Source organism: Gossypium hirsutum, chromosome A10, assembly GCF_007990345.1.
Source record: "Gossypium hirsutum isolate 1008001.06 chromosome A10, Gossypium_hirsutum_v2.1, whole genome shotgun sequence".
Classification (NCBI taxonomy): domain Eukaryota; kingdom Viridiplantae; phylum Streptophyta; class Magnoliopsida; order Malvales; family Malvaceae; genus Gossypium; species Gossypium hirsutum.
In genome coordinates this window covers 29267910-29276072 of record NC_053433.1, presented here as the reverse complement: position 1 = coordinate 29276072, position 8163 = coordinate 29267910, and the positions used below count along the sequence as shown (strand labels likewise).

Sequence of the window (8163 nt, the reverse complement as noted above, 5' to 3'; positions counted from 1 at the left end):
GTGCCTCTATAAACGCTTTCTTCAAGTGTTTGTTCCTTCAACCAGGCATATAGAGGAATTTCTAGAAAATGAATGGCCTCCAAATCAATCGATTGAGGAGTGGGTTCAAAACCTTAATACATTGACATACCAAGAAATAGAATAGAGGACTCCAAGGATGATTCGAAGCACGGTACTCATTGGTTGCAGTGGTCATTTTTGAGTTCCCTTAATTGACATATGGGGAGCCATCAATTATTCTTCGTTCATGGTTTTGAGCCAATACGTGTATAATCAATGTGTACATGTTACAGTTGGCTTAAATAGGGTGGAAGTTTCAGTTTAGGACCTGGGATTTTGGAAAAAATTGGAAGAAATACAAATTGAATGGGGTTAAACCTTGAGTTTGCAATCAGGTACCTTTTTCAGCCATTCCCCCTCAAAAACCTATATCCAGCGGCGCCTAAAAAGAAGCAAAATCTCTGTGTTAGCACAATTTAAGGGAAAGAGGAAGGTTCCAGATGACGTAGCCGGGCTAACAGAAAAGATGCGCAATTTAGAGATGCGTCTGAGGGGTAGAGATGAAGAGGTCAAACGGGAATGAGAACAACATTAGACATATGTAAAGGAAAAGGAGGAAGAAATCATGAGACAATAGCAGCAACACTAGTTAGACATAAAGGGAAGAGGTAAGGAACTAAGAATACAATTAGAATGACGTCAATGAGAAAGATTTGATTTGTTCACTCAGATTCAGATGTTTGGAGGCAAATCCATGTTTGTGGGCTAATAAACTCCAAAAAGCGCGAGAACAAGAGCGAACTTGGAGGATGGTGTCTAATGAGAAAAATGCTAAAATTGAGGTGCTAAAAGAGGAAATTTGTCATCTAACTAAAGAATTAGAGACAAAAAAAGAGAAAAACAAAGAGGTAACAGAAGAATATACAGAGCTTGCAGAGTGTTTTGTCGAAGTGGAACAAATAGTAGTAAGCCGCAAGAGGTGTTTACAATAATGCACTAGGAGGGTCAGGTTTTCACTTAGCAAGTAGAAGACATATGTGCACAGATTAAAGAACTCAAAAAGGAATCTACCCCTTTTGCGACTAAGGATGAGCCTGCAATGAAACTTCTAGAGGTGGCTCAAGCACATCACCAAAAGTTTATCAAGCTCATGAGGAGGAAGAAGAAGAATGACGAGTAGAGATTTGCCCTATGGCAATAGGATCGATTAGGACTTCCTTTAAGTATGAATAAAAAAAACTTTGTAAGCCGAACAATTTTTGAATCTTCTATGAAAGAAAATGTTTATATTCGAGTATATTTATGACAATGTGCCCCAATTTCATTCATTCATTCATCCATTCATTCATTCGTTCGTTTATTTATTTATTTAGGAACATTATTTAAAAAAATGAAAATAAAAGAAGAACATTTTTTATGACAAATCTAAATGATTTTCTAACTTTGGAAATAAATGTCATTTGAAAAAGGACTAAGGATAGCTCACCAGTATAACACCCGCTCAAAATCCAAAAAGATGACAGAAGAAGAATTAGCAAGCATGGCCAAACTAAAGGAACAGATGGAAATGATGACTACAATGGTCAAAGGCAAGGTGAAGGTAGGAGAAAGAAGTGACACTTTGGACAATCAAATCCCTTCCTAGAGTGATACAGGGTTATATTGCAAAGATTTATCGCTTCAGCCACTAGGTGTGACCATTCAGATCCCAAGAGTAAACGAGTTGCCTACAAGTGAGGAGCCGAGAGAAGTGGAAAAGGGAAAGTCAATTATGAATGAATAAGCTCATAAATTCAGCCTAATTGAGGAACATCTGAAACCCATTAAAGGATTAGCCACCTTCAGATTTGTAGAAGTAGAAGGCCTGTGTCTGGTACCCGATATGGTCGTCCCACCAAAATTCAAAGTTCCTGACTTTGAAAAATTCAATGGTAGCCGTTGCCCCATGACTCACATCACCATGTATTGTAGGAAAATGGCCACTTACTCCAAAGATAAGAAACTGCTAATGCACATATTTCAAGATAGTCTGACCGGATCTGCGGTATGTAAAGTTGGACAGGAGCCAGATTCAAAATTGGGGAGAGCTCACACGGGAATTTATTGCTCAATACAAAAATATTATAGGCATGGTCCCAGACTGCCTAAGTCTACAGAACATGGAAAAGAAGTCCAATGAGAGTTTCAAGGAATACGACAATATTGGAGGGACTTGGCATTACAAGTATAGCCCACGCTCACAAAAATAGAGACCATTGTTTTGTTCATTGGTACGCTAAAAGGTATATACTACGACAAGATGGTTAAAAATGCCTCTAAGACCTTTGCGGATATGGTATTATCTGGAGAAATGATAGAGAATGTATTGAAGTTGGAAAAAATAGATGACCCTTTAAGCGCGAAGAGAGGTGTCGTTAGGAAGAAAAAGGAAGCAGAAATGCAAACAATCACACCAGGCAGATACCCATACTCTTACTTTCCATACCCGAGCCTAATACCTCCACGCCCCTAATACCCAATTGTAAATGCTGTTAATACTTCACTGTTTATGTATCGTCCACCTGTACTCATTACAAATCCCCTTATGTTAACTATGCCAACACGGCCCCCACAGACCCAAGCCCCAATGCCACCACGGGAGAAGCTTGTGTTTGATCCAATTCCCATCCCCTACGTAAAAATTTTTTCGATTCTAGTAGAAAAACACCTCCTTGTACCTACGCACTTGGAACCAATGCAATCACCATTTCCAAAGTGGTATGAGGCTAATGCTCGATGTGAGTATCACTCAAGCAATCCATGTCATACCATCGAGAACTGTTTAGTATTGAAATATAAAGTGCAAGATCTGATAATGGTAGGAAAGATAAATTTTTAGTGAGAGAATACACCGGATGTTAACACAAATTCGTTACCAAACCACAATCGAACAATTAATTCTATAACTGAAGAAAAGAGTCTTTAAAGGAGAAGAGTGGAAGAAATCACAACTCTACTTGAATGACTCTTCGACATCTTGATGAAGTCAAACCTAATTTACACTAAGCCACCCAGGTCTATAATGGGAATTGATATGGATCAAATATGCAAATTCCACCAAGGAGCTCGAGGACACTCTATCCAAGTTTGCCTAAAGTTTAGGGGACATATATAGTGTCTCTTAGATTCTTTCCAGCTAGAGATACTGGAGGGTGGTAAGACCAATGAGATAAACGCATTAGATGTGAAATCTATCACCATCGTATATTGAAAGAAAATCCCTATTAAAAAAGAGTCTACCTCAAAGGTCGTACAGGATGATGTATTGGTCATTAGGGTTCTCGACCCTTTTAAGTATAGAGATAACCAACGAGTTCCTTGGAGATATGATTATGAGATGGTTGGATCTAATACCTCCAACATCTCAGGACTTAGTGACATAACTCGAAGCGGACATTGTTACAAGCCAAACACAGCGGGGAAAGAACCTCGTCCTAAGGAAGCGATTTCAAAAAATCAACAAGAAATTGATGATATGAGAGAATTTGAGAATGATGAAATTAACAAATTTTTTAGTTTGATAAAGCACAGCGAGTATAGCGTGGTTAAGCAGTTGAACAAAACACCAGTAGGAATTTCTCTGCTATCATTACTTTTGATCTCAGAGCACATAGGGAGGCTCTTGTACTAGTGCTAAAACAAGCTTATGCCGCTCACAACATGTCAGTAGATAATGTTAGTCACTTAGCAGGGAGCATTTTGGCCCCAAATTACATATCTTTCAATGATGATGGAATGCCACCGGATGGAAGAGGAAGTACCAAGCACTACACATCTCAGTAAAGTGTAAAGTCTATTTTGTGGGTAGGGAACTGATCGACAATGGGTCATCAATCAACGTCCTGCCTTTGTCAACATTACCTAAGCTACTTCTGGACACCTCGTACAAGATATCGAGCCCTTTAGTGGTTTGAGCTTTTGATGGCACCAAAAGAAGCCTGATCGGAAAAGTAGACATTCCCTTGTTGGTAGGAGTCGTTAATTTCCTTATTTGCTTTCAGGTGATATAGCACCTTTTTATAGTATGTTGTTGGGATGCCCCTGGATTTATTCGGCTGGGGTGGTACTATCGTCCTTGCACGAAAGATTGAAAATTGTAGTCGATTAGAATTTGTGCATCGTGTGAGGCAAAAAGGACCTGTTAGTAGCTAGCTTGCCAAATTCTTCTTTCATAGCAGTGGATGATGATGCAATAGAGAGTTCTTTCCAGACCTTTGAGGTGGCCACTGCATCCTACATAGCAGAGGGAATATGAGCCCCTAAGCCTCATGTGCCACGAACAACGAACATATTATTTGCCCAGACAGTAGGGTAGGGTTGGAAAATCCACTTGGGTTTGGAAAAGAACCTAAAAGGTATCTCAAAACCTATTTTTATTCCCACTCAGATCAATACAAGAAGGTTGGGATATAAGTCCACAAGAGAGGATGTCGAGAGGATGTGTAAAGATCGGAGAGCAAAGAGGTTGGCCTGTATGGCTGGAAAGAAGGTGGTGGAACCTCCTTTGATTTGTCCTTCACTATATGAGACATTTTACTTAGTGGGATTCTGATAAAATCGTAATTTATACATATTTTTTATCCCATACTTAGCACATTTATGGATGATTTCTCCTTAGATTTGGTGAATTCGATACTCTTAATCCTTTAATTTCATGTTTTATACTTAGGTGAGCATAGGAGAGTAAAAAGAGCAAGAAACAGCCCAAAAACGGAGAAAATGGGCCAATGTGAGAAATCAACATGGCTTGGACTTCCCTACACGGGAATACCACACGCCCGTGTAGTGTTAGCAGACTCTAACACGACCTAGACTTCCTTACACGAGTAGACTACATGGTCGTGTCTATTCAACAGACTCTAACACGTTTTGAAGCACTCGCACATGGGCGTGTCACACGGTCGTGTCCCTATTGAGCCCAAGTCGAGTTTTAATCGAGAAAAGGCACTTTGGAGGGCTTTGAAGCATTCTAAAGCCTATTTAAACACAGTAGAGGAGGACTAAAGGGAGACACGGAGTAGGAGGCAAGGAATTACTCGAAGAAAGCGATTGATCCATCTCAGAAGCCGAATTCTCTTTCAAGACTAAAGATCTTCCTTCAATTTCCTTCAGGGGTTTTTGGGTTTTCTTTATGTTTTGTTATCATTATTCTTCTGAGATTGTTTTCTTTTACATTTATGAACTAAATCCCCTAAATACCTAAGGGGAATGAAACCTAAAACGGATCTTGCTATTATTTTCTGAATTATATGATAGATATTTGACTTGTTCTTAATTATGAGTTCTTAATTCTTGTTTTAATATTCCAGGATATTGATTCAAGTGTTGATGTGCTTATTCAAAGGAGCAAAAGTCCATGTCTAATAGTAGATCTAGCATAATTAAGAAGAGTTCATTGCACCCCTAGACATAGGGCGACATAATTTTGCTGAATTAGGGTGAAACCTAATAGGGGAATCCATAGATTGAGTTAATGCAACATTAGGGGTTATAATTAGAAAGAGATTTCAGTTAATCAACCTAGGGTTAGACGTGGTTAGTCTCGAGAGGGATAATAATATAACTTAGGGATTTCTACGGATCAAGTCAAGTGAATAAATCGTTTGATTCAGAGTCAAATAACAAGTAAAGTCTAGGTGGAATTTCTCTTGGGTATTTTCCAAATCAATCATTTTTCCCGAAAGTAATTTCCCCAATTTTCTTCCTGTGCATTCTTAGTTTAGTTAATTAATTTAGATAAAACAAACCTATTTATTTTTTAAGCTATATAATAAAAAGAGAGTTAATACTAGTACTTTAGTTCCTGTGGGTTCGACATCCCGGTCTTGCCATAAACTATACTACTGTTCGATAGGTGTGCTTGCCTTTGTCGTGATAATAGTTAGTTTTCAAGTACAGCCAATTATAAATTTAAAACTTATCACGATTTACATCAATCAAGTTTTTGGCGCCGTTGCCGGGGAACTAAGATATTAGGAACACTTAATTTTTATTACTTTAGCCATTTATTTTATTACAATTTAAATTTTATATTTGTTTTTTTGTTACTAAATTTTCTTTTTCATTATGGCAGGTTTTTATAGTTTATGACTAGAAGAAACTCGTCGGGACTACTACTTTTTGATAGTGAGATCGATTGCATAGCTCGTAGAAACTAAAAAGAAATAAGACGAAGCCTAAGATACACAAAGGAAGAGCAAGAGGACGATATTCACACCACAACCGAGGAGATGGCTGAAAATCAGAATAATCAGCTTCCTCCTGTGATTGCTGTTGATCCAGTAAATCAGAATCTTGCTCCACGTACTATGAATAATTATGCTAAACCTAATTTAACAGGAACTGAATCGAGTATAGTTAGACCTACTATTGCTGTAAATAATTTTGAATTGAAACCTAACACGATTCAAATGATACAACAGTTTGTTCAATTTGATGGTTTGCAGGACGAGGATCCAAACACTCATTTGGTGAATTTTCTGGAGTTTTGCGACACTTTTAAGATCAATGGCGTTTCTGACGATGCCATTCCCTTCGGTTATTTCCCTTTTCATTGAAGAACAAGGCTAAATAGTGGTTGAACATGTTACCACGAGGGTCAATCACTACTTGGAAACAAATGATCGAAAAGTTTTTACTTAAATATTTTTCGCCGACTAAAATGGCTAAATTGAGGAATGATATCTCTTCTTTTGTGCAAATGGAGCTAGAAACACTCTATGATGCATGAGAGAGATACAAGGATCTATTGAAAAGGTTCCTTCACCATGGGTTTCCACTCTGGCTACAGGTTCAAACTTTTCACAATGGCCTGAATCCTTCGATTAGACAGATGATTGACGCAGCTGCTAGTGGGACTATCAATAATAAGACACTTGAGGAGGCTTATGAATTTATTGAAGAGATGTCATAGAATAACTATTAGTGGCAAGTAATGAGAACAAAGCCGACAAAAGCAGCTAGTGTTTTCAACCTCAATGCAGTTACTATGCTGTCTAACCAAGTAAAACTTTTAAATTAAAAGATTGAAGGTTTGTGTGGTTCTGCTCAGGTACATCCCGTGATAAGGTGCGATTCAAATAGAGGAGGAGTACACACAGAATATCAATCCTTCAACCCTAGCATCAAGGAGGATTAAGTTTATTATATGGGTAAAAATAATTCTAGATCTCAAAATAACCATACAGTAACACTTATAATATAGGTTGGAGGAACTATCCCAACTTTTAGTAGGGTGGTCAAGGAAATCAAAGGCCACAACATCCCCTAGGTTTTCAACAACCACTTTACCAGCAAGAAAAGAAGCCGAACCTTGAGGAGATGCTAACGAAATTTATCTCGGTGTCAGAGACTCATTTTCAGAATACCGAAATAGCACTTGTGAATCAACAAGCGTCAATCCAAGGGCTTAAAACTCAGATAGGCCAACTTACCAAATTAATTTCTGAACGACCACAAGGTAGCTTGCCAAGTAACACAGAATCTAACCCAAGGGAACAACTCAATGCGATTACCGTTCGAGAAAAAGAAGGGTTAGTTGAACCTGAACTAGAATTGAGGCAAAGAATTGTGGTGAGTAAGGGTAAGGATGAGGTGGACCACAATGAGCGAAAATCGGTAAGTAGAGAGTACAAACCTCGTGTGCCATACCCTAATGTGACAAGGAAAGACCACACGGATGAACAATTTGGTAAATTCCTTAAATTATTAAAGAAATTACATATTAACTTACCGTTTATTGAAGCTCTTTCGCAGATGCCAAATGCAGTTAAATTTTTAATGGAGCTTTTAGCAAATAAATGGAAGTTGGATGAGGCGTCGCATGTAGAGTTGAACGTAGTTTGCTTAGCCGTTCTACAAAATAAGATACCTAAGAAGTTGAAAGATCCAGGGAATATTACGATTCTTTATTTGATTGGTAGTTTGAATGTTGATAAGGCACAAGCTGATTTAGGCGCTAGCATTAATTTGATGCCATATAAAATGTTTAAACAACTTGGTCTTGGGGAACCTAAACCCACTAGGATGAGTATTCAATTAGCTGATAGATCTATTAAATGTCCTAGGGGAATTATAGAGGACGTACTTGTAAAAGTATATAAATTTATATTCCCTATTGATTTC

At 38.1% G+C, this 8163-nt stretch overlaps 1 non-coding gene across 1 annotated transcript; it reads right to left on the bottom strand.

Moving 5' to 3' along the window:
* Nucleotides 1-6706: 6706 nt before the first annotated feature.
* Nucleotides 6707-6813, bottom strand: LOC121209138 (small nucleolar RNA R71). Its single transcript, XR_005904255.1, has one exon. It is a non-coding gene; the product is annotated as a small nucleolar RNA R71 (small nucleolar RNA).
* Nucleotides 6814-8163: the final 1350 nt, after the last annotated feature.